General features: G+C 48.4%; 1 pseudogene across 1 annotated transcript; it reads right to left on the bottom strand.

The window, feature by feature from the left end:
- Positions 1-12,199: 12,199 nt before the first annotated feature.
- LOC311584170 (WD repeat domain phosphoinositide-interacting protein 2-like) lies at positions 12,200-13,492 on the bottom strand (annotated as a pseudogene). The gene has a single exon. The product of its transcript is annotated as a WD repeat domain phosphoinositide-interacting protein 2-like (transcript).
- Between the last annotated feature and the right edge of the window lie 12,469 nt (positions 13,493-25,961).

Here is a 25,961-nt window from a genome sequence, read left to right on the forward strand (position 1 = left end):
CTAGATCTGTGCAGTTTACTAGATCGAAGTTTACTGCATGTATTGTCCTTGGCTGGTGCTATAGTTTGAGCAGGATCCCTTGGCCCAGATCTACCCATCATAATGTTCTTCTTGTAGGTTTCTAGGACCCTCCGGATCCTTCTTTTTCCCCATTCTCCCATGCTTCTCTCACCTAGAATCCCAATAGGATGTCCTCCCCTCTGTCCCACTTTCCTGATAAGTGAAGACTTTCATGGGACATGCCCCTTGGGTTAGTATGCAGATATAAGTGAGTATATACCATTTGAGTCTTTCTGCTTCTGGGTTAATTCACTTATTATGATCATTTCTAGTTCAATCCATTTGTCCACAAATTTCAGGAATTCTTTCTTTTTAATAGCGGAGTAGTATTCCATAGTGTAAATGCACCACAGTTTCTTTACCCATTCTTCTGAGGGACACTTAGGCTGTTTCCATGTTCTGGCTATTATGAATAAGGCTGCTATGAACATGGTTGAGCAAATATTCTTGTTGTGTGCTGGAGCATCTTCTGGGCATATTCCAAGGTGTGGAATAGCTGGGTCCTGAGGAAGCCTTATTCCCAGCTTTCTGAGATAGCACCAGATAGATTTCCAAAGTGACTGTACTAGTTTGCATTCCCACCAGCAATGAAGGAGTGTTTCCTCTCTCTCCACATCCTTGCCAGCATGTGGTGTCACTTGAATTTTTGATCTTAGCCATTCTGATCGGTGTGAAATGGAATCTCAGAGTTGTTTTGATTTGCATTTCCCTGATGACTAAGGAGGTTGAGCATTTCTTTAAGTGTTTCTCAGCCATTTGATATTCCTCTGTTGAGAATTCTCTGTTTAGTTCTGAGCCCCATTTCTCAATTGGGTTATTTGATTTGGTAGTGTTTAATTTCTTGTGCTCTTTATGTGTTTTGGATACTATACCTTTGTCAGATGTAGGGTTGGTGAAGATCTTTTCCCAGTCTGTAGGCTGTCACTCTGTTCTGTTGACAGGGTCTCCTGCCTTACAGAAGCTTCTCAGCCTCATGAGGTCCCATATATTAATTGTTGATGTTAAGGCCTGGGCTGTTGGTGTTCTATTCAGGAAGTTGTCTCCTATGCCAATGTGTTCCAGGCTCTTCCGCACTTTTTCTTCCAACCAATTTAGTGTCTCTGGTTTTATGTTGAGGTCTTTAATCCACTTGGACTTTAGTTTTGTGCATAGTGACAAATATGGGTCCAATTGCGTTTTTTGACATGTAGACATCCAGTTAGACCACCACAATTTGTTGAAAATGCTATCCTTTTTTCATTGAATAGATTTAGCTTCTTTGTCAAAGATCGAGTGACCATATGTGTGTGGATTCATATCTGAGTCTTCAATTCAATTCCATTGATCCACCAGCCTATTGTTGTTTCCCTGGGTAGTGTAATCAGGCCTGGCATCTGTGTTCTCTTAGGGTCTGCAGGACCTCTGACCAGGCCCTTCTGGCTCTTATGGTTTCTACCGAGAAGTTTGGTGTAATTCTGATAGGTTTGCCATTGTATGCTATTTTGACTTTTTCTCTTGCTGCTTTTAATATTTTTTCTTTGTTCTGTATATTTTGTGTTTTTATTATTATGTGGTGGGAAGATTTTCTTTTCTGGCTTATTATATTTGGTGATCTGTAGGTCTCTTGTATGTTTATGCACATCTCCTTCTTTAAATTGGGGATATTTTCTTCTTTGATTTTATTAAAGATATTTTCTGGGCCTTGGAGTCGGGTGGCTTCTCTTTCCTTAATGCCTATTATTCTCAGGTTTCGTCTTTTCATGTTGTCCTTGATTTCTTGGATGTTTTGTGTCAGGTATTTTTCAGATTTAGCATTTTCTTTGATGGTTGCTTCAAGTTCTACGATTGTATCTTCTAGTCCCAGGATTTGTTCCTCCATTTCTTGAATTCTGTTGGATAGGCTCACCTCTGTGTTGCTTGCTTTCTTCTGTAAGGTTTCTCATTCCTGTTTTTCTTCTGTCCATGCTTTCATCACTCTTTCCATTATTATCTTCAGATCTTGAATTGTTTTATTGATTTCCTTCATCTGGTTGTTTACATTTTCCTGAATTTTTTCCAGTGCCTCTCTATAGGCCTCTTTTATGTCTTCTACCTGTTTGGCAGCGTCTTCCTGCATTTGATTATGAATTTTATTGGTTTCTTCCATTATCATGTTCTTTACTAAGGATTTGAGGTCTTTTTATTATATTTAGCTTGTGTTTGAGTTCTCAGGGTTGTTTTCTTTGGGATAGGTTAGATCTGAAGATGCCAAGTTATTTTGGATTTTGGTGTTTGCATTCTTACGCTGTCCTTTAGTCATCTTGCTATCTCTGATGTTGGGTGGTAGCTTCTGGTGTCCTTCCCTTTTGTTCTCCAGTTCTTGTGGTCTGTCGCTCCCAACCTGGACCCTGGTCTCCCCCGTGATTTTTAGCTCTCGCTGTGGACCATGGGTCCTGGTAATTTCCGTGAGCTCTTCCTCGCAGATCAAACAATCCCAAGATCTTGTCAGAGGGGTGAGTCTCGGTGTCCCTGTCGCTGTGAGGTTCCAGAGAGGTGGAGCTGGGAGCAGGGTGCAGGCAGGTAGTAGGCTCAGCTTGGCGCTCAGTGGTGCTTCTGTAGGGCTTCACTCCTCTCTCCAGCTCCTGACTCCTCAGGGGATTTGGGATGTGGGAGGGGTTGTGGATCCCCTCACCTGAGTGCACTCACAATGAGTCTCTCTGGCTCCTGGCTCCTCGAGTGAGCCGCGGTGCAGGTGGGGGCCCTGGTGTTACTCACCAGAGCAGAACGCACTTAGCAAGCCTCTCTCTCACTCCTCGCTCCTAGTGTGGGCCACGGTGAATTCACGAGTTTTAAATCTTAAAGTAGCATTTTCCCCAACTGCTTTCAGGGCAATGAGAATGGTGCCTGGCACTGTGAGAGTTTAATGCAAATCATACTGAAGTTGGCTGTGTATCAAGATAACATGAGTACTGACTTGTGGCAGGCTTGATAACGAGGACAGCCTGACAGACCCAAGGGTCTAAATTACCTCATGTTCACGGGTCTTAGGTTCATTCAACCTCTTGTATCACTCATGCAGGACAAATGTGAACAAAATACGTCTTTAATTATCCACATCTTATTGAGTGGAAAAATCAAGATTAAAAAAAAAAAGTAAGTGCCTCTACAAAGGGCACTTGGCCAGTGTTTGTCCTGGGTTTCCAAGTTTCATTTCCTATTGGTATATCACGCTTGCTCCTGAGTCATCAGACCTCACTGGAAGATTCTGCTGTTGCTAAGGTGTTTGGCTGATCATGACACAGGAGCTTTCTCTCCACTGCTGGCTAGAATTGCTAGGTTTTCTAAGAGCATCTAGGATTTCTAGGAGCATCTTTGACAGACAAACAATTAGAATTCCCCGGTAAGAGTCCCATGTTTTTGGAAAGAATCCCTCACCGAGAATCTTGTAAGAAATGCTAATAAAATGAAATGAATCACAAAAAAGAGAAAAAAGGAAAATAGAAAGCTAGGAACATACAGGAGATCAGGTGTGGGAGGGGAAAAAGGATAATTGCAGTGCCTTTGGTAAACTACGTCACATGCAACACATGCATGAAACCCATCATCATGTATAATTAATATATGCTAATAAAAAAAGTCGCAAGGAGCCCAGAGTGGTAGCCCAGTCCTGTAATCTCAGTACTGAAGGGACCCAGATAGATGCAACTGAAATTCAAGACCAGCCAGGGCGAGCCAGGCATGGCGGCACACACCTTTAACCCCAACTCTCCGGAGGCAGAGGCAGGTGGATTGCTGAGTTTGAGGCCAGACTTGTCTACAAAGCAAGTCCAGGCCAGCCAAGGCTACACAGAGAAACCCTGTCTTGAAAAACCAAAAAAAAAAAAAAAAAAAAAAAAAAAAAAAGAGCAGCTAGGGTGACATAGTGAGAACCTGTCTCAAAACAGCAAAGGGGAAACTGGTTGTGTGGAGGTTTTGTCATGTTGTGTTGTTTTTCAAGGTAGCCATGGCTGGCCTGGAACTCACTAGGTAGACCAGGCAGGGTGAACTCAGAGATCTGTCCACTTCTGCCTCCAGAGTGTTTGGGATTAAAGACCTGCACTGAATCCAGAGGGTGTATCTTTCAGCAGCACCCCAGGCACCGTGGGTCCTGGTGACCACCCAGTGTGATATATAAATGGGAGAGGGCACCTTCTCCGCTTTTCAGACAAATCCCCTGTCATCAGCTAATAAAAACGACAAAGCTGTTCACACTGTGCCCTGCCCATGGGTGTTGACTGGCCTGGAAACTCAAGCACTCACTGTCAGTTACAGGGAGATATTTGCAAAAGGGAATCTCTTTTTGGATTCTCAGAAATAATAACATGCTGGTCAATGTAGCTTGCTATTCTTTTCTGTGCAAATGGCTACGCCTACATTGTTAACAGCAGGCTGATCTCCCCAGCTCCCTTTTGAGGCAGGGAAGAGTCCCTTTCCCCAGCTCACACGCCTCCATGAGAACCCTAAAAGAAGAAAGCTTTGATTTTTAGCTTTTAAATTTTTCTAGAGCCCTCCTCACCTGCAGGGCTTTCCCAGGCAAGCTCTTGCTCAAGAGTCCCCTAGATTTTATCCCTGCCTCCGTCCTGCACTTCAGCGAGGAGTCAGCTACCTCTCTCCAACAACCTTCCTGAGCAGGGCCAAGAGCTTGCCAGTCTTCTCAGCCAGCATCTTCTCTCCTGGCAGAGGACAGTACCAGTGGCTGGCCAGCCAACAGCAGGCCTGAAGGGTGGGGAAGCCCAAGCCTGTCTCCTGAATGTCACTGACAGCCAGCCAGCCCTTTGGCCCTCCCCTCATCCCTGAGCCCTGGCCTTACAGCAGAGGCGGCACAGGGAACCTCACAGCTCAAGTTGAAACAGGACTCTCTGCCTTCCCTCACAGCAGCAAGGGCTTTAAATAGGATTAATGAGAGAGAACATGCTAAACACCCGAAGAGGGTTCCAGAACAGGCAGCCAGCTACTTCCTCTCAAGCTGCCATTCTGGATTGGTTCCCTGGCCTGCGCCCGCCCCTCCCCCCTCCAAGCGAGGGCCCTTCCACTTGGCAGTCTGCTCAGCTCTGAGCCTACCCCTGGGGATTCAATGAGGAGACAAGAACTGTGGTCCTCTCAAGTAGCGTCTTTGGCCACTCCGAAGGCCAGGAGGTCTATTCCGTCCATGTTCATTTAGATCAATTATCTGCTCTGATAAAATTCAAAGGCATCCTAAGGAAGAAGATGGGCTCACCAGGAAGAAGGAACGGGAAGCTCTGGGTCTCACCCATCTCAGTGAAAAGCCCCCTATTTTATCACAGCTTTATTCTACTAGTGAGAATTCTTTTTTTTTCTTTTTAATATTTATTTATTATGTATACAATGTCGTACCTGCATGTGTGACTGCCCAGCAGATCTCATTATAGATGGTTGTGAGCCACCGTGCAGTTGCTGGGAATTGAACTCAGGACCTCTGGAAGAACAGACAGTGCTCTTAACCTCTGAGCCATCTCTCCAGCCCCCTGAGACTTCTTTAGATGTCATTTGTAGTCTCACAGTTTTCCTGGATTGAAACCTGTGGAATTCTATTGCTAATGCTTCTCCGAGAGGCAAGAGACCAAGCCAAGGTCCCTCCAGGACTACAGAACCACAATGTTTCCTTCTTCATTACATCATGCTGGATCAGGCCATTTCAGAGAGAAGGCTGAAAGATCTCTCTAATGAGAGCAGGGGTGACAGAGTGAACCCCTGACATGTTCCATATGGATCATGGGGACACCCAGAAGCTGAGGGAGGAAAGCTGAAATTTGGAGGCTAGCTGGGCGGCACAGTGAAGACTCTTGTCTCCAAAATGATAAATATATAAACGTTAGCAACAGTGGCAACAAAAGATACAAGAAGGAAAGGGTTTTCTGTTCAATGGGAAGATAAGTCTGGTGTCAAACTTTAAATACAGTGGAGGATGACCTTGGACTTCTGATCCTCCTGCCTTCACAGACTCCACTTAGTTTGTTAACTTCTGAGGATTGATCCCAGGGATTCAAGCATGCTACACAAGCACTCTGCCAACTCACCTAATCTCCACGGCAACACTGTTAGGTAGGTGCACAGTCATCCTATTGAAGATGCCAAAACCCACAGATGCTCAAGTCTCTCACATGAAACTGCATCGTGTTTGTGTGTGGCTTAGGATATCCTCCTATAGACTTTCATTTATCACCAGATTACTTATAATGCCTAATACAATTAGTGAATAATGGCCAAAAAAGAAGTCTGTATATGCTCAGAATAGACACAGTATTTTTTAATATTTTCACCCCACAGTTAGTTGGTCCCAAGGATGTAGGAAGTGTAGATCTAATGCTCTATTTGTCCTCTTCCTAGGGAACCTTAAGAAAAATGAAGTTTAGGTAAAGTGCTTGCCACACACACAAGCGTGGTAACCTGAGTTCAGAACCAGTCTCTATGTAAAAGGCTAGGTGTGGTGGTGCTATTAATAACTCCAGCATTCGGGAGTAGAGACACAAAGATCTTAGGAGCTTGCTAGCTAGCCAGCCTAGCCAAACTGGGCAGACCCAGGTTCAATAGGACACCTGTCAAGAACTAAAGGCCCACTTGTGGTGGCGCACGCCTTCAATCCCAGCATGGAGTGGGCAGAGGCAGGTGGATTGCTGTGAGTTTGAGACCAGCCTGGTCTACACAGTGAGATCCTGCCTCTAAAATAAGATAAAATAAAATGTGAAGAATGGTAGAGGAAGATACTTCATGTCAAGTCCTGGCCACTGCACATATGAGTACATGTGTACATACACCTACCTCCACACACACATGCACACATTTGCATGAATACATCCCACACAGAAGGAAAACTGGCGCTATTGTCAAAGTTTCTATCTATTGAGCCTTAAAGGCAAAAATTAGTCAACATAACTGAAGCCTCTTCTAGATGTAATGGCCCTGTAAGGCACTTCAGTCCTTTTCTAACTCATTTTTTTGCTGGCAAAAACAATGCTGAGAGCAGCCTCAGAGGTTCCCTCACATAACTACCCACTGTGTCCTCCTCTGCCCCCTCTGTCACTCCCTAAAAATCAGGCAATCATATGGAGTCAGTTTCCCGGGGACTAGAGTCAGGTCTGGAGTATATATATTCTCAAATAGGGAATTTGCTATTTACAGCAGTTAATCCTGGCGGTATCAGAGAGGAACTAAGACACGAATCAGAGCCTAGGGATGGTGGCAGGTCTGTTAGCAAGGCAGGTAGGTGAGCAGGATCCCAAGCCCAAGGCAGCCTCTTCCCTCCCTCAGAGAATATTAGCCTCTCAGACAAGAACACTATGGCAGCGAGGCAGACAGGGCTGAGTAAATGAGTAAATTAAATTGCGGCCCAATGGGGACTCAGAACCCTCTGTTGTTCATTTTTAAATCCCTCCTGGGAGGAGGAAACGAATGTGCCAACATTCCCCTTAGGGCAACTAAATTATTTCTCAGAAGCAGTGGTCTCATGTGCTCTATTTGTTTAAATGAGTTTAGGGCGACAAGCAAATGTGAGCATGAAAGAGCCTATTTGAAAAAGGCCTCCATTAGGAACACTATGGCAGGCAGATCTGGGTGCAGGGGTCTTGCTCAAACTATGGCACCAGCCAAGGACAATACATGCAGTAAACTTTGAACCTCTACCCAGATCTAGCCAATGGACAGGACATTATCCACAGTTGATTGGAGAGTGGGGACTGACTTTCACCCAAACTTTAGTACCCCATATTTGACCATTTCCCCTGGATGGGGAGGCCTGGTGGCACTCAGAGGAAGGATAGCAGGCTACTGCCTCCAAGAATGGAAAATGTAGGAAATGCCTTGGGGTGTGTGCACTGTGTGTGTAAATGTTCATATGTGTGTATGTGTGTGTACACATTCCAGTGTGGCTGTGTGTACATGGAAGTCAGAGGTCTTCCTTGGTTGTTCTCTCTTATTTTCTGAGCTAGGGCCTCTCACTGAACCTAGAGCTCTCTTATTCAGCTAGGCTGGATGGCCAGTGACATGTCTGTTTCTGCCTCTATGTGCCACCACACAGCTTTCTGGTCACATGGGGCCTGGGGATCTGAACTCAGATCTTTGTGCTTGCATGACAGCTCTTTCCCGACTGAGACATCTCTCCAACCCATTTTGGTTTTCTAGGGTAAGGAAGTGAGTTGAGTGTCTCAGGCTTTTCACCATTCTATGAGGTTGGAAGTAACTCAGTCCACATCACACTCTCGCTGAGAAAATTTCTTTCCTCTTTGTGTGGGTTTTACTACCATGTTATTTGGTGGTCCCTGCTTACTCATTTTCTCCTCTTCTCTACAATTTTCCATTCCAGTGACTCCTTGAACACACACACACACACACACACACACACACACACACACACAATACACTATATACTAGTATACACACTAGTGTGTAATGTACATACTAAAGGGTGCCTGTCAAAAATGGTGCAGATAGTGAAAATTGTTGAGCTCAGATAGAAGTAGAAGTCTGCCAGCCACAGGCCTAGAAGCACTGTCTGAACAGGGAGGAGAAAATGAACTCTCTAGGAACTGACAACGCTTATCCTTCAGTAAGAGAAGGGGGCAACCCGGAGGCTCTGAACATCAATACGACTGAAAGGAGAGCGTGGGTAAACCTGAGCTCCTGAGGCTGTAAGCTGGTAGAGAGGGCCTCCTCCTGCACAGCATGCAACTCTGTCCAGGTGTAACTCATGAATGCAACACTTACATTTCAGAGTATAGTTTGATCTCTCCCAAATATTCTTTCTCTCTTTGTTTTCCTTTATGCACCTGTTGAAGATAACGATGTAAAGAGTGGACATTAGCATCCTGGCCTAGCAAGGAATTACAGAGACGGGGCTGACTGCTCATATAAGGGAGCCTTGATGCTGCTCCCCTGCAGCCAGTGTGGCAATGGTAGCGTCATTGTTTCAGCCAGCAGACTGAAGGCAGACCAAGTTATTTGCCACATCTGTGTTAAGATCATAGGCAGCTAGGACGCCTCCTTCACAGCCTTTCCTCTCCACCAGCTCCATGGCGAGGACAACAGAACTCTAGGGGGACCACGACGCCAAAGGATGGAAAGAGCTTCGGCTCCTGGATCACCAAGTGGAACAATATATACAATGTCCATCATGATTGTTGGATGAACCCAAGAACCATCTTCTCTTTTGCAACACCCGTGTTTTAGTTCCACTACTCTACGACACTGAAGAGCCAGTTCAGATGAAGGTCTTGCTCACTGGTTCTTGATCTTCCTAACACTGTGGCCCTTTAATACAGCTCCCTCGTGTTGTGGTGAGCCCAACCATAAAGTTTATTCTATTGGCACTGCACAACTAACTTTGCTACCGTTACAAATCGTAATGTAAAAATATCTGATATGTAGGATATCTGATTGGGGTCGCGACCCACAGGATGAGAACATCTGTACTAGCTTTGTATCTTAGTGATTGCCCCTGAGCTCAGAACAGGAAACTTCCTAGCGCAGGAGAACACTAGGTCGATGCCTCATTTCTATCACAGATGTGAGGAGCCCAGGTCACCTCTATCTCAGTGTGAGTCACAGGAGTAGGGAAGGTCTCAGGTTTGAGAGCAAATAATGAATCAACATAATTTTTGTTCCTGTTGGCCAGGCAGTGCACTCCCTCCTGTGTGCTGGGAGCTCAAATTGGTTGCTATAGTTCACAATTCATGGTCTGGTGGGAGCAACAGGAAATCCCCAACAAACATGGTACTTCTGCCGCAGAGGGAGAGAATAAGGCAGTGAGGGAGCCCACAGAAGGACTCTTAGACCGCTGGCTGGGAAAAGCCATAAAAGGATTTTTAAAAGAAAGACCCTCTCATTTGTTGCCTTAAGAAAGAGGCAAGGACAGCCTTTATCTCTCAGTATCAGCATACGGAGGAAGGCAGAAAGAGAGAGGTACAAGTGAAAACTTGTATTCTTGTGAAGCTAAATTGGCAACCTTTGAAACTAGATCACCTGAAGTGTTTATTGTAACCCAAATGGTAACTACTGAGAAAATAACTTCTAAATATGCAAAGAGAAAATGAGGGGATCACAGTCACACACGAGAAAATATCAAACAAATAGGAAAGAAGTTAGTCTTTGAGCCATCAAATAATAAAAAAGATAGAAAAGAGCAGACGCCCTTCCTACTGTAGCCACATCACATAGATTGAATTTATCAGTTACGAGCTGTCAGCAATCCACCACCTAGGAGGCAGAGAACCTAGGGTTATGAGTTTAAGGCCGGCCAGGGCTACACAGTGAGATGCTGTCTCAAAAGGAAGAAAGGAAGGAAAGAAGGAAGGAAGGAAGGAAGATAGACAGCTATGTCCTATCTTCTGGGGCTGGAAAAATTGGCTCAGTGGTAAGAGCACTTGCTGCTCCTGCAGCAGATGCAGGGTTTATCCCACATACCCACATGTCACCTCAAAACCATCTGCAACTCTGGTTCCAGGCTGTCCTATGCCCTCTGCTGGCTTCCATAGGTATTGCATGAACACAGTGCACAGATATGGTGCAAACACTCACACTAAAACTAATTTTTTTTGTAAAAAAAAATAATAAATGGGACTGGGGATGTAGATCAGACCTGGCATACCATACACAGTGTGCTGGGGTCCATTCCTAGCAACACACACACACACACACACACACACACACACACACACACACACAGCCCATGGGGAGGGAGGGAGAGAGGGAGGAAAGGAAGAAGGGGGAGAAAGAGACAGAGACAGAGACAGAGACAGAGAGACAGGTAGATATTTATGTTCCACATGAAAAGGATGAAAAAGTAGCAAATCTGGAAACAGGACCCCGCCCCTGTGGTGGGCGGAGCTAGGAAGTGCTTGGGTTCTGGCCAGGCTCTCCTGGATTGCAAGGGCCTGGCTGACATCTCAGAGCCTCTTTTCCTCTCTTCTCCTCATGGCAGAATCTGGGCAAACCTAACCACCCTCGACCAGGACTGGCCGCCCATCCTGCCAGCACCATGACACCTGCGTCACCTTTCCAGCAGCCTGGTGCTCACTCTAGCACCGCAGCTGGTGCCTGGGTGTCCCAAGCAGTACTTTCTGAGTAGGTGCTGGGTCTGGGCTCCAGGGGAGGGCAGGAGTTAGCGCCTGTGGAGAAGAGGATGCCTCAAGGGGAAACACCTAGAGAACTGCACCATCAATAGAACAGCGCCACATTCAAGGCTTCAAGTTTTACAGTCAGAAAACTCTAGGTTAGAATCTCTGTTCTATTTGCTTCTTACATGGCACCGAAACCTCTGAAAACGATGGGCTTGGGTTTTTCAAATGTAACCTTATAATATAAATGATGATAGTGAGACAGGAGGGAGGAGCTGATACACTCAGGCACGAAGCACTCACTAGACCGTGAGGCTTCCCACTAACTATTAGAGACAGTGAGTGCTGTCAACCTCATCCTCCGGATTCATTTTGCTGTCTCTGAGCCATCGCGGGTGTTTGGTCCCACTCGCCAAGCATTAAGACAGATGTACCCTGGATGGGGAAGCCTGGTGGCACTCAGAGCAAGGATAGCAGGTTACCAAGAAGAGACTCGATACCCTAAGAGCATATATAGGGGAGGAGGTCCCCCTCAGTCACAGACATAGGGGAGGGGAGTAGGGGGGAAGCAGGAGGGAGGAATGGGAGGACACAAGGGATGGGCTAACAATTGAGATGTAATATGAATAAATTAATAAAATAAAATAAAAAGACAGACCAGGAAAATGAAGTTGGTAGAAATCAAGCTTCGATCCACATAGTGTCAGCCTTGGAGGATATGTGAGGAGGAAGAGAAAAGGAACCTTGCTTTGCATTTTGTTTTGTAAAAATCCAGAGGCACTCAGTTACCCAGTAACTAGCATCCATGGACTAGTATAGAGGGCAGTCTGTCCCATTGGCCACTACTGCCCTTTCACCTGACAAGGGCAGTCATGCCCATTGTGGGCCAGTACGCAGTAGGAAGAGAGCTGACAAGTCTCGGTTCACACCCATGCCAAGGAACCAGGGCGGAGAAACCCGGCATGCGTCCCCAGCTCCCAGAGAGTACGGACTAAAGGAGTGCGCTTCTGACGACCAGTGCGCAGACAACTGCAAATGCCGCCAAGCCGGCTGCAGTTTTGTCTGCTCCATGCCTAATGGTAACCCCGCAGCGACCCGGGAGGATGTTCATTGTCTTCATCCAGGGCCAGGGCGCTGGCTTCATCCTCCAGGCATGCGCCACCTACTGCACCCAGGTCCTCTGTGTCGGCTTCTAAGTTGGCGTCTTGCCCCTTACCAAGTCTTGTTGGGGAAGTGGGAGCATAGGCACCTTTGGCAGCTGCTGTGTCATACGTCTGTGTCACTAAGGGGCAATCATGAGAGGCAGAGTCTACAATTTCCCTAGTCATCTTCACACTGCCATGGAGCCTGTGCTGACGCACCAGGGCGCACTCGCCACCTTCCTGATGGTCCAGGTTCTGAATTGTGGCTATTGAGAAGATGCTTTTGTGGCCACAGAACGGCAGGCAGATGGTAGCAAAGGTCCTGCGCTGGTTGAACATTTCTGTCACTTGTGAGGGCGGATAGCTGGTACATGCCATGGGCACCTTCCCAAAGTAGCTGGTCCAGGTTGTGGGCTCTTCTGGAGGTTTTTCCCTCACGACTTCCGGTTGGAAGATGTGTACCGTTTTGGTGTTGCTGGACGAGGAGAGGAAGGTGCCCTTCATGCTGAAGGCCAGGGAGCAGATGCTCACATACCTTTTCGCTCCTTTCCGGAACTCAAACAGCCTTTGTCCCTCTGGAATGGAGAACAGCCGAAATCACCGTCCCCTTCTCAGAAGCAGTGGCAAACTTGGTCCCACTTGCATCAAAAGCCAGGGCTGCTAAGCGACAGTCATGGGCCGGGATCATGTTTTTGCAGCTCTCAAGTTAATGGTGTCGAAGACTCGGGCCTCTGTAACAGCTGCACGCCTTGGATACGCTAGGTGGCAGCTGTCGTTGCTTGTTGATAGTGCACACAAGCCTGCAGGGTTTGGGGGGTGTCTCTTGAAAGGTATGAAGTACCCTCATGTCCCCAATGTTGTGTGTACAGAGTGACTCTTGGCTGCCACATGACGAGCCTCTGCCTGTTCCGCTTCAGCCAGTATCGTGTCGGTGTTGCTGTAGTGCGTTATCCCCGTTCCCGTCTTAAAGTGGCAGACCTTTAGCCTCCTGGGAGCTTTGAGGCTGACAATGGCCACCAAGCTGCTTGGGAACAATCTCGCCACAGTGCAGACGCCTTCGGTGTGGGCGCATTCCTAGATCTGTTCCAGCTTATCCACAGAAAAAGGAGAGAAAAATGTATACCCGGTCTTGCTGCCACCAGCTAAGGGATCCTGGTTGAAGATGGCGAGCAGGAGCTGACCAGAGCCTCTCTGCTCTGGCTCTCCAAGTTCAAGGCTGCGCATGCGTGTAGGGTTCAGACCCCTTTCGTAGGAGCGTGCATAGTACAACATTCAGGATCTGTGCCTGGTCTGGCTCACAGCCCGGTGGCCTCCTCTTGCCATATGGTCACTAAGCGCTGCCTCATGCTGTCCCCACTCTTGTTTATGCTCCAGAGCTGGGGCATCAATATTTTTGAATAGCCTTTTCCTCTTTAATCAAATTAAATATGTATTCTAATACTTTCTGATAACCTTTATTTCCTAATGAAAACTGAGCTGTTATTTCTTCCCAAATATTTCTTTGTTTATCATGACAATGAGTTAATGTGTAATTTTCTTTATATATACTGGTTCATGAAGCTTCATGGATCTCCCAGTGAGTTTCTCATTCAAGTTATTTTGTCATGCTGGGTGTGGTGGCACATCCCTTTAATCCCAGCACTTGGGAGGCAGAGGCAGGCAGATCGCTGTGAGTTCGAGGACAGTGTGGTCTACAAAGCAAGTTCAGGACAGGCAGGGCTACACAGAGAAACCCTGTCTAGAAAAACAAAAAACAAACAAATAAACAAGCAAAAACATAAACAACATTATTTTGTCAGCTCAGCGGTGGTGGCGCACACCTTTACTCCTAGCACTTGGGAGGCAGAGGCAGGTGGATGGATGTGAGTTCAAGGCCAGCCTCGTCTACAGAGTGAGTTCCAGGACAGCCAGAGTTGTTACACAGAGACACCATAACCCAAAAAAAGTCATTCCTACATCTATTGATTTTTTATCCATACATTAGCCCATCCGTCAGTTTGTGTATTGCAACAGTGTCTCTCTAGATAGCCATGGCTGTCATGGAGCTGCCACTGTAGGATCTTCAGACCAAAATGCAATAGAAAGAATCAGGAATGGGCCACATATGGTCTTTCTTATAGTGGTGTACACTTGGGCCATATCCTTGGACTAAACCTAGAAGGAATGTATCTCCTTATTTATTAGTTTCAGTCTTCTTTCCCCTCCTGGTTTAAATCCTGTGCTTGACATATGGAGGTTCACAGAGCTCCTAGCAGTTTTTGTTATTCAGCAGGAAGGTTTTTAAGTTACTTGAGGGCTGGAGAGATGGCTCAGAAGGTAACGGCACTGGCTGCTCTTCCAAAAGTCCTGAGTTCGATTCCCAGCAACCACATGGCGGCTCACAACCATGTACAATGAGATCTGGTGCCCTCTTCTGGCATACAGGTACACATGCAGGCAGCATACTATATAAATAATAAATAAATAAATAAATATTTAAAATTACTTGAATAAAGTCAGAAATTCTTTAAGATCATTGTCAGGGGTTATGGAACCATCAATGTGTTTAAACAGCACTATGTCAGGAAGGTAAATCTTCAAACTAATCTGCAGGAAAACTGCCCAACAGAGTGAAGCAATAGGCAGTGAGGCCCTCTGCCATGCCATATACATGAGACAAGCATAAAAAGGCAATAGAGCAACAATAAACAGTCTTGAGGCAAAAATCCTTGGGGCCTTGCCTAAGCCAGGGATACACACCCACCTGTCAGATGTGTAAAAGCCAAGTGGGCTGCCCCCGAGAAGCTCACTTGCCTCTGATAATCCAGCGTGCAATTACTCCTAACAGGGGAGACACAGGAGGATCAGAGTTAAGGCCAGTCTTAGCTACATAGAGAATTTGAGGACAGTTTGAGCTACTTAGTGAGACTCTTATATATATATATATATATATAAAATCAAACCGCAACAGAATCTGAGGTGGGAGAGTCTGACTGATCACCTGCTTGAGTACATATTTCCTCCTAGCCGCAAGGGAGGCTGGGAGAGTGAATGTGCTGATTACTTACCGACTGTCTCTCAGCAACAAGCCCATCTTCCAGGTGGGGTTGGGAGTGGAACTTTGCATGTTAGGCATCCCTGCGCTGACTCCTTCTGGCATCCTGCGAGCCTGCTTTCCTCTTAGATACCATCTCTAAGTGGCCATACCTTCCCACCCAGTGCTCCAAAGCTCATCCCAGTTCTCAGAGGTCTAGGAGCTAGAGCCTCAGTACACATAGCCTTTCTGGTCCTCCATGAGCATCAGCTCCAGTTGTACGTAATGATCCCAACGCTTGCAAATCCAGCAGCAACAAAGCCTCAACCTCCCCCTTTTTCCTCCTACCCCCACACACACGGAACTATAAACTCCATGTTTTAAATGCCTACTTCTTTGTGGCATTCACTCATTTTCTATGTGTTTGTGTCACGCACACTTGGGTGTTCTTCAGTGCTCCTGCACGCAGGCCATGGACACATGTGGAGGCCGGAGAACAACCTTGGTTGTTGGTCTTTGCTTCCTACCTTGTTTGAGGCATCCACAGCAGAGCACTGTATTGTTCCCCTGTGTATGGTAGCGCCCTGCCACCCTGCTAGAGTTTCACTCTACTTTTTTCCCCCTTGGTGTCTACTCTGCTTGAACATGGAACATTCTGGTATGTGAAGTGCTTAATATCTCAGGAATCCAGTGGTCGTGGTGGGATGGGGCCGGGGGGGTGGGCAGATAGGAAACACTGGACCAGTATCTCAGCCTCTGTCACTGGAAATAAGTGAAGAAAATTCGGAAGCATGTGTTATTGGCTCATATGACTCCCTAAAATGTTCTTAGTAGGAGTGGTTATAATTTCCCAGCAGCCACTGTCTCTGCTACAGTCTGCCCACTACCCCCCACCAGTGAGTCACTTACCACGGTCTCCACCTTGTGTTTCTTGGGGGAGTTAGCCACGTGAGCCCCTTCCATTTTCCTAGAGTCAGTTTCCAGGACATTTGACCAGGGCATGGCTCCCAGGCCTTAGAGCCTTAGACCTTAGATGGAGGAGAAAAATATCCCCTGAGCCTCCCAGTTTGCCCTTGAAGCATGTGTTTCCGTCCACATGCCCTTGAGCGATGTCACCTGAAGCCTCGCATGTGTCTCACTCTCCCCACACTGAGAACGTGTAGACTATGTAGTCTCAGAGGCACAGAGTGAAGCCAAACACTTTACTGAATAAAGCTGAGAACAATGCAGAAACGAACAGGGAGCTCCTGATGGTGCAGCTGAGCAGGCGAGATGTAGGTAGTGATGGATCCTAAGAGAAGGTGTTATGAATAGGAACTGGAGACGATGGGAGGAGAGGAATCCTGGGATTCGGTGTTGGGAAGACCCAAGGCCTTGGCGTGCTCAGAGTGGTCACCAGAAGCCAGTCAGGAGGATCCAGCAGGTACACAGCATTTGGAGCAGAAGACAAATTGTGAGGATTTTCCCATCATGCCCTCTGTTCAGGTGCGGCCTGCTGAGAACACAGTTATAAGGTATCGCTGAGCATCTTGGCCTCAGCCTATTTCTGGAGCCTGATGTTCTGTTTCTACACCTTTTTTCACAGGAGGAGACTCAGCAGGGTTTGCCAGTGGGAGCTGAATAAGTTAACTGTGAGCACAGCCCAAGGATGAAAAAGTAATGAAGCCTGTTTTGTTTGTTTAAAAAGAATATTAAAACAAAAGCCAGCTCGCTCTTTCAAGGGAAAGTGGGTGGAACCGGATTGCTGGCAAGAGGAGACTAAGAAGAAGCTGATGGCCTGAGATGGTTCATTGGCCGGAGGGTCTGGGTGGGGCACTATTTGATTATTCTGCGTTTGGCCTTAAGGACTCTTCTGTGTCCCTTCACCCCTCTGAAATGCATTATTGTTTGCTGACTCCCCCAAACCTTCCCATTTGCAATTTCCAGGAGGCCACAGTCTCCCCTTCTGATCGGATCTAGTTCCGCCAGGTCTGAGGACACAGCTGCCTTGGGACAGGCCAACCCACGCCCGCACCTCCCAGGATGAGGATGACAGACGGAGACTCCAAGACTCACTTTTTTTTTCCGCAGGCGTCCTGGCGTACACTTTGGGATTGGAAGTTGTTATTATTTCCATGGTGGCCACCGTAGATGAAGAGTTGGCATGTGCTATTTTCCTTATTATACCACCAATGACGGAACTAGGCCATGCAGTACCCAGACTCTTTTGGAAGACTGCATATACCTGCAGAGGGACCCCAGAGTCGAAACTCAGTGTGTAACCCAAAACAATACAATGTCGCTCCTTTCCCTGAGAGCCATTGTAAACAAAGCTGGAACAGACTGGCTTTTCCTTTCACACTCTAAGGTTTAATACCCCAAACATTGCACATAATTCCTGGGAGATGCTATGGGGAGCATCTGCCTTCCTGGAGGTAGGATCCTCATGGGTGGTTATGATTTGACCATGAAGTGTTCCCCACTAGTTTGCATTTTGAACACTTGTCACCAGCTGGGGATGATGTTTTGGGAGGCCTTGGGACCTGTCAGGCGGTGAAGACTGGCTTGAGGAAATAGGTCGCTAGGGGAGAGCTTTTAAAGGTTATAACATAGCCCTGAAGTTCCTTGCTTCCCATTTAAGGAGTCCCAGCTATGTGTCTGACACCACGAACTCCGCCATGCCATTCCCATAGTGGTGTACAGAGGTCCTTTAAAACCATGATCCTAAGGAAACCTTTTGTACCCACATTGCTCCTGTTGGGTGTTCTGTCATAGCAAGGTAAAGGAATCAACACACAGGTGACACTGTACCCCGCCTTGTTTTGGGGGTACTAAGAATGGCCTGGGGCTTCATGCATGCTAGGCAAGCACTCTGCTATTGACCCGTACCTTCAGCCTATAGATGTAATCAGTTAAGGTGGTTGTATATTGGAGCGCCAAGGGCCTTCAATCCAATATGGCCGGAAATCTTTGAAAAGGGAGAAAGTTTGGCCTGAGATACACACATGGGGAGCATGCCATGCGGACTTGAAGGCAGGGACCACAATGATGTATCTACAAGCTGAGGATGGCCAGCAAGCGGCAGAAAGTACTAGAGAGATGTGGGATAATGGTCTCATGCATGAGCCAGAGAGATGGCTCAACAGATAAAGACACTTTCTGTGCAAGTCAGATGACCCAAGTCCAACTCGTAGGGCCAACATGAAGGTGAGAGGAGAAAACCTCTGACATACGCCCACCTGCCCCCCCTCCCGCCCCCACCCCCAGAGCAAATATTTATAAAGTCTCTTGCAGTCCTGAGAACGAACCTCACTGGCACCTTAACCTCATCCTTTAGCCTGCAGAATGGTCAGACAACACATTACTATCGCTGAAGCCAGAAGTCTGTAGTGCTTTGGTTTGTTTGTTTGTTTTCAAGACAGGGTCTCTCTGTATTAGCCTTGGTTGTCCTGGACTCACTCTGTAGACCAGGCTGGGCTGGAACTCACAGTGATCTGCCTGCCTCTGCTGCCCGAGTGCTGGGATTAAAGGCGTGCGCCACCCCTGCCTGGCACTGTAGTGCTTTGTTTGGGTGACCTCACAAACCCACAAAGGCTCCAGCTGGCTACAGGCTCCATGACCATAAGTGCCCACAGCAGTTGCTTTCTACCTCTCACAGTTCACTTCTCTGCCAGGCTCTTCAAGCCTGACTCTCCCACCTAGGCTATTGAGGCAGCCTCCAATGTATCCTCCTGCCTGCATCCCTGCCTGCATCCCTGCCTGCATCCCTGCATCCTCCAATCAAATCAGTCATGTGGTCCACCGGGAAGAAGGATCTAATGGATTTGAAAACAAGCTGATCATATCATTCCACACATAAGACATTGGCTTCACTACAAGGTCTTTCTGTGACTCACAAGGTCCTTCATTATTTGGCTCCTTTTCCTGGTTCTGGCCTCTTTTGCTGTGGAATCTCTTTAAGCCCCGCACTTGGGTGATTTTCCCTCCCTGCACTATGTCTCCCTCCCTTTGCACATCCATGTGCGTCATTGCTTATTCTTCCTTCAAAATCTTTCTCACAACTCAGTTCCTCCGCGATGCCTCTCCTAGCTCCACTCTGTCTCACACCATGGCAGTTGCCTGACTCGAGCCTGAATTTTTCCCCCACCTTGTTTCTGAAAGCGTGTGCGTCCACTTATCATTTTAATAAAATGCCTCCAGTCCTGTTCCTGGGGTTGCGAGCCTCCAATGTGCAGGGACTGTGTCTGATTTCATTCTGGGGCCTAAACGCCCAGCAGGCAGCCTGGCATAGGAGAGCTTTAGGGAGTGTTAAAGGTGAAGTAAGACGCATCCCACCCAAGGGCACTAAAAGATCCTTTAGCACAGGCTAAATCCTAACTAAGTCAATGGATTAAAGACTGGACATAGGGAGACCCATAAAGTTTGTCTAGGTAAAGGAAGATGAGAAAGAATGTGAAGGAAATGGGCTTGTGGAAGGGATTTGTGGGCAAATGGGTAGGTTGAAAAATAAATAAGGGAAATATAGATACACAGAGACCAGGGACCTGGGTAGATGCTCTGGTACTGGTCAAGTGGGGAAGAGGATCGAGTGGTTGGAAGCCTGACTGTAGCAATCAAAACATCACCCAAAGTGAAAGATGTGAAACTGTGAATTGTAATTCACAATACTCAAGGCTAATACATTTGAAAAATGGATCTATTTTTAGAAAAACGTACAAGACTGAAATTTACAGAGGAAGGGGCAGAGAAAATGCATAGACCATAAGAGGAAGACTTGGGTGGCAGTAAGCCAGACCCAGTGGAAAGGGAGTGAGGACACATGTATCAAGTCATTGTGCCTGACAGTGGTGTGTTGCAGGATCCATGAGGAAGCTGCAGGGACTCTATGCTGGGCTCCGCAGTGCAGCGGAAAGAGTTAGAAGTCGGGAAGATGCAGCGCCTTGACCCCGTGTTCTGGTACAGAGCCTTTAGCTGTGTAGACAGGCAGGCATGTGTGCAAATAGGCGTGGCAGTACACCAGGCACTGCCATGTGCTTCTGGCACAAGCCCAGTCCGTGGTGATCGGTGAGTTGGAAAAGTCCCAGGACCTCCTGGACAGGCACACCGTGCATCCCAGTGACAAAGCAGAAGATTCCACGGATGCAGTTGGAGGAAGGGCAAGGGAAGTGTTAACTAGACAGCTGTGTCACCAAGCGTGTGGCTGCCCATCTGCACCTCGTTCCAAAGGTGACTGAAAAGATGAAAGCGTCCCTCTTGTCCATTAGGGAAACAACTCTTCCTGGCTGCTGTTCAGGCTGAGAGGAGGCATCTGCAAAGGAGAGGGATGGGAAGTTAGTCTTTTAAGAAAGCAACCCCCACCCCCCCTGCACCCCTCCTTGGTTTTTGTTTGTTTTGAGACAATGTCTTACTGTGTATCTCTAGCTGTCCTGGATCTTGCCACATAGACCAGGCTGTTCTCTGCCTGCCACTGCCTCACGATTGCTGAGATTAAAGGTTTAAGTGAAGAGTCAAGGACACCACAAAACTCCCCCACAGAATCAAAACAATTCATAGGGGCTTACAGAGACAGCCAATAACCAGAAAGCTAGACTGGGTCTAACCTGGGCTCTCTGCATATATGTTATAGTTATGTAGCTTGGTATTTTTGTGGGAGTCTTAGCAGAAAGATCAGGGGGCTGTTTCTGACACTTTTCCCTGCTTTTGGGACCCCTATCCTCGTACTGGCTTGCCTTGTCCCGCCTTAATCTGAGGGGAGGTGCCTAGTCTTATGGCAGCTTGATAAAGCTCTGTTTGGTTGATATCCCTGGGAGGCTTGCTCTCTTCTGAAAGGAAAGTATAGCTGGGATCTTTTTTTTTTTTTTTTTTTGCTAATTTATTGGATTATTTTTCCCTCCTCCCTGCATCACCCCTATCACTTACAGCCTTCCAAAACTAGGTAGGAGAGAAAAAAAGGTTAGAGGGAAGAAGGGGGTTTTGATATCGTTAGACTACTTCCTGCTGATCAGGGGCATCTTGTTCCTTGGGGTGAGTTTGATATTCATAGTCGGGATATCTCCAGCCAGCAACCAGCAATCCAAACAACAGCAACAAGCAGCGAACAGCAACAGGAGAAGGCAGTAATTGGCAACAGGAGCAAATTCAGCAGCGACAGGAGCAAGAGCAAACAGGGGCAGTGGCAGCAGGGTGTGCAACAGCCTTGGCCTCTCCTGGGGCTCTGAAATCTATATGCCCTCTGAAAAGTCCCCAGAATTCAGCTGTCAAAATCACACCCCTGATAGAACATGAGCCAAATCACAGTTAGCTGATGTGGACAATACGAAGCAGCACCAGATCCCACTCCTGGGATTAAAAGAAAAAATGATTCCTATATGTTTTGTTTCTATGTTTTTAAAGAAACCAAAAATTCTCACTAAAGGAAAGGAAGGGCAAGTGGATGGGGAGGGGAGAAGTGGGTGGGAAGAAGTGGGAGGGAAGTGAGAGGGGAGAGGTGGGAGGGGAGAAATGGGAGGGGAGAAGTGGGAGGAGAGAAGTGGGAGGGGAGAAGTGGGAGGGGAGAAGTGGGAGGGGAGAAGTGGGAGGGGAGAAGTGGGAGGGGAGAAGTGGGAGGGAGAAGTGGGAGGGAGAAGTGGGAGGGAGAAGTGGGAGGGGAGAAGTGGGAGGGGAGAAGTGGGAGGGAGAAGTGGGAGGGGAGAGGTGGGAAGGGAGAAGTGGGAGGGAGAAGTGGGAGGGAGAAGTGGGAGGGGAGAAGTGGGAGGGAAGAAGTGGGAGGGAGAAGTGGGAGGGGAGAGGTGGGAAGGGAGAAGTGGGAGGGAGAGACTGGGAGGGGAGAGGTGGGAGGAGAGAAGTGGGAGGGGAGAAGTGGGAGGGGAGAAGTGGGAGGGGAGAGGTGGGAAGGGAGAAGTGGGAGGGAGAAGTGGGAGGGGAGAGGTGGGAAGGGAGAAGTGGGAGGGAGAGACTGGGAGGGGAGAGGTGGGAGGAGAGAAGTGGGAGGGGAGAAGTGGGAGGAGAGAAGTGGGAGGGGAGAGGTGGGAAGGGAGAAGTGGGAGGGAGAAGTGGGAGGGGAGAGGTGGGAAGGGAGAAGTGGGAGGGAGAGACTGGGAGGGGAGAGGTGGGAGGAGAGAAGTGGGAGGGGAGAGGTGGGAGGAGAGAAGTGGGAGGGGAGAGGTGGGAAGGGAGAAGTGGGAGGGAGAAGTGGGAGGGGAGAGGTGGGAAGGGAGAAGTGGGAGGGAGAGACTGGGAGGGGAGAGGTGGGAGGAGAGAAGTGGGAGGGGAGAAGTGGGAGGAGAGAAGTGGGAGGGGAGAAGTGGGAGGGGAGAAGTGGGAGGGGAGAAGTGGGAGGGGAGAAGTGGGAGGGGAGAGGTGGGAAGGGAGAAGTGGGAGGGAGAAGTGGGAGGGGAGAGGTGGGAAGGGAGAAGTGGGAGGGAGAGGACTGGGAGGGGAGAGGTGGGAGGAGAGAAGTGGGAGGGGAGAAGTGGGAGGAGAGAAGTGGGAGGGGAGAAGTGGGAGGGGAGAAGTGGGAGGGGAGAAGTGGGAGGGAGAAGTGTGAGGGAGAAGTGGGAGGGAGAAGTGGGAGGGGAGAAGTGGGAGGGGAGAAGTGGGAGGAGAGAAGTGGGAGGGAGAAGTGGGAGGGGAGAGGTGGGAAGGGAGAAGTGGGAGGGAGAGACTGGGAGGGGAGAGGTGGGAGGAGAGAAGTGGGAGGGGAGAAGTGGGAGGGGAGAGGTGGGAAGGGAGAAGTGGGAGGGAGAAGTGGGAGGGGAGAGGTGGGAAGGGAGAAGTGGGAGGGAGAGACTGGGAGGGGAGAGGTGGGAGGAGAGAAGTGGGAGGGGAGAAGTGGGAGGGGAGAGTGGGAGGGGAGAAGTGGGAGGGGAGAAGTGGGAGGGGAGAAGTGGGAGGGGAGAAGTGGGAAGGGAGAAGTGGGAGGGAGAAGTGGGAGGGGAGAGGTGGGAAGGGAGAAGTGGGAGGGAGAGACTGGGAGGGGAGAGGTGGGAGGAGAGAAGTGGGAGGGGAGAAGTGGGAGGAGAGAAGTGGGAGGGGAGAAGTGGGAGGGGAGAAGTGGGAGGGGAGAAGTGGGAGGGGAGAAGTGGGAAGGGAGAAGTGGGAGGGAGAAGTGGGAGGGGAGAGGTGGGAAGGGAGAAGTGGGAGGGAGAGACTGGGAGGGGAGAGGTGGGAGGAGAGAAGTGGGAGGGGAGAAGTGGGAGGAGAGAAGTGGGAGGGGAGAGGAAGTGGGGAGGGGAGAAGTGGGAGGGGAGAAGTGGGAGGGGAGAAGTGGGAGGGGAGAGGTGGGAAGGGAGAAGTGGGAGGGAGAAGTGGGAGGGGAGAGGTGGGAAGGGAGAAGTGGGAGGGAGAGACTGGGAGGGGAGAGGTGGGAGGAGAGAAGTGGGAGGGGAGAAGTGGGAGGGGAGAAGTGGGAGGGGAGAGGTGGGAGGGGAGAAGTGGGAGGGGAGAAGTGGGAGGGGAGAAGTGGGAGGGGAGAAGTGGGAGGGGAGAGGTGGGAAGGGAGAAGTGGGAGGGGAGAAGTGGGAGGGGAGAAGTGGGAGGGGAGAAGTGGGAGGGGAGAAGTGGGAGGGGAGAGGTGGGAAGGGAGAAGTGGGAGGGAGAAGTGGGAGGGGAGAGGTGGGAAGGGAGAAGTGGGAGGGAGAGACTGGGAGGGGAGAGGTGGGAGGAGAGAAGTGGGAGGGGAGAAGTGGGAGGGGAGAAGTGGGAGGGGAGAGGTGGGAGGGGAGAAGTGGGAGGGGAGAAGTGGGAGGGGAGAAGTGGGAGGGGAGAAGTGGGAGGGGAGAGGTGGGAAGGGAGAAGTGGGAGGGGAGAAGTGGGAGGGGAGAAGTGGGAGGGGAGAAGTGGGAGGGGAGAAGTGGGAGGGGAGAAGTGGGAGGGGAGAAGTGGGAGGGGAGAAGTGGGAGGGGAGAGGTGGGCTGGGCTTTTTATTTTATTTTTTCCATGCTGTTTTATCACGGCAGCAAAAACACTGGCTAAGTAAGACAGGAAAGTCATTTCCAGTTCAAACTTTAGCATCTGTGAATGATGGATCAAGGAGTGGTGACTTATGGCAGGTTTTACTTCCCTCTCACCTGCCTCTTCTGTGTTTCACTCATGGGAAGGAAAAAAAATCACAGAAAAGTGTTTTAGAGCCAAATTTCACTTGCTAAGTGTTTATCCTGTCTTTCTTGTACCAAGTCAAGGCCTGCTAGGCACCAGATTCTCCATACTGCATGGGTTCCTGCAGGCTGACAGAACCCAGAAAGGCTTTAGGGTCTTTCTGTTGCCTGGGTTTATTTTACATACAAGGGCATGAGTTAGATTTTAGGACATGGTGTTGAGAGAAAAAATGAAAGAAAGAAAGAAAGAAAGAAAGAAAGAAAGAAAGAAAGAAAGAAAGAAGAGAGAAAGAAAGAAGTGATAGATAAAAGAAACAACTTTGGATAAGCACTTTAAAAGCTTCCTATTTTAGTTTGTTTTCTATTTTTAATTATGTCTATTTATTAGGTGTGTGTCCCATTGTGCATGTGTGGAGGTCAGAGGGCAACCATCAGGGGTTGGGTCTCTCCTTCCACAGTGTCAATCCCAGGGATCGAACTCAGGTCTTCAGCCTTGGTGGCAGACACCTTTACCCATTGAGCCGCCAGACTGGCTTCTATTTTGTTTTTGAAACAGGATCTTCCTAGATTCCCAATCTTCCTAGATGGCCTGGAACTTGCTATGCAGACACAGGGTGGCTTTGCCTTGTAGCAATCCCCCTGCCTCAGCCTCCTGAATGCCAGGATATGTGTGCCATCAAGCTCAGATGAGAGGTTCCTGTATGCATCCTTTTCTGGTCATTGAGATATGGTTCTGTATTTCGTGTGTGTGTGTGTGTGTGTGTGTGTGTGTGTGTGTGTGTGTGTGTGCGCATACACGTACATGTGTGTGCAGGTACATGTATGTACAGGTATACCTGTGTGTGCTGGCGTGTGTGTACATGCATGTACACATGTATGAAGGCCAGATGTCAAGTTTGTGTGTGTGTGTGCATACATGTGTGTGCAGGGACATGTATGTACAGGTACACCTGTGTGTGCTGGTGTGTGTGTACATGCATGTACACATGTATGAAGGCCAGATGTCAAGTTTGTGTGTGTGTGTGTGTGGACATGTGTGTGCAGGGACATGTATGTACAAGTACACCTGTGTGTGCTGGTGTGTGTGTACAGGCATGTACACATGTATGAAGGCCAGATGTCAAGTTTGGGTACTTTTCCTCAGGCACCATCCTCCTTGTCTCTGATGTCACTGATTACGCTAGTCAGTGACCCCGATAAATCCTCCCCTCTCTGTCTCCCCAGCTCTGGGATTATAAGCACACTCTTCCACACCCTACATCTTTACATAAGTTCTAGGGATCACACTTAGAACCTGATGTTTGCAGGAAAAGTTTGGTTCCCACCATCACAGCAGGCAGCTGGCAACCACCTGTGACTCTAACTCTGGTAGCAGGGATTCTGACACCCTCTGCTGGCCCCCAGAAGCACTACACATGTCTGTACATGCCAGCACTCAACGTGAAGAAAGGAAAAAACTTACATTGGTATTTATGTGTGCGTGAATCACAGCAAACTTGTCAGTATTGTGATGACTGGCGGCATCATTTGCCCAGGTGGTTGTTTATTTGTATTATGCTGCTAGTGTGTCATTGCTCTGACAATGGCGATTCTTCCCACTCACTGT

This window comes from Acomys minous, assembly GCF_964271855.1.
Source record: "Acomys minous genome assembly, chromosome: 15".
Classification (NCBI taxonomy): Eukaryota; Metazoa; Chordata; class Mammalia; order Rodentia; family Muridae; genus Acomys; species Acomys minous.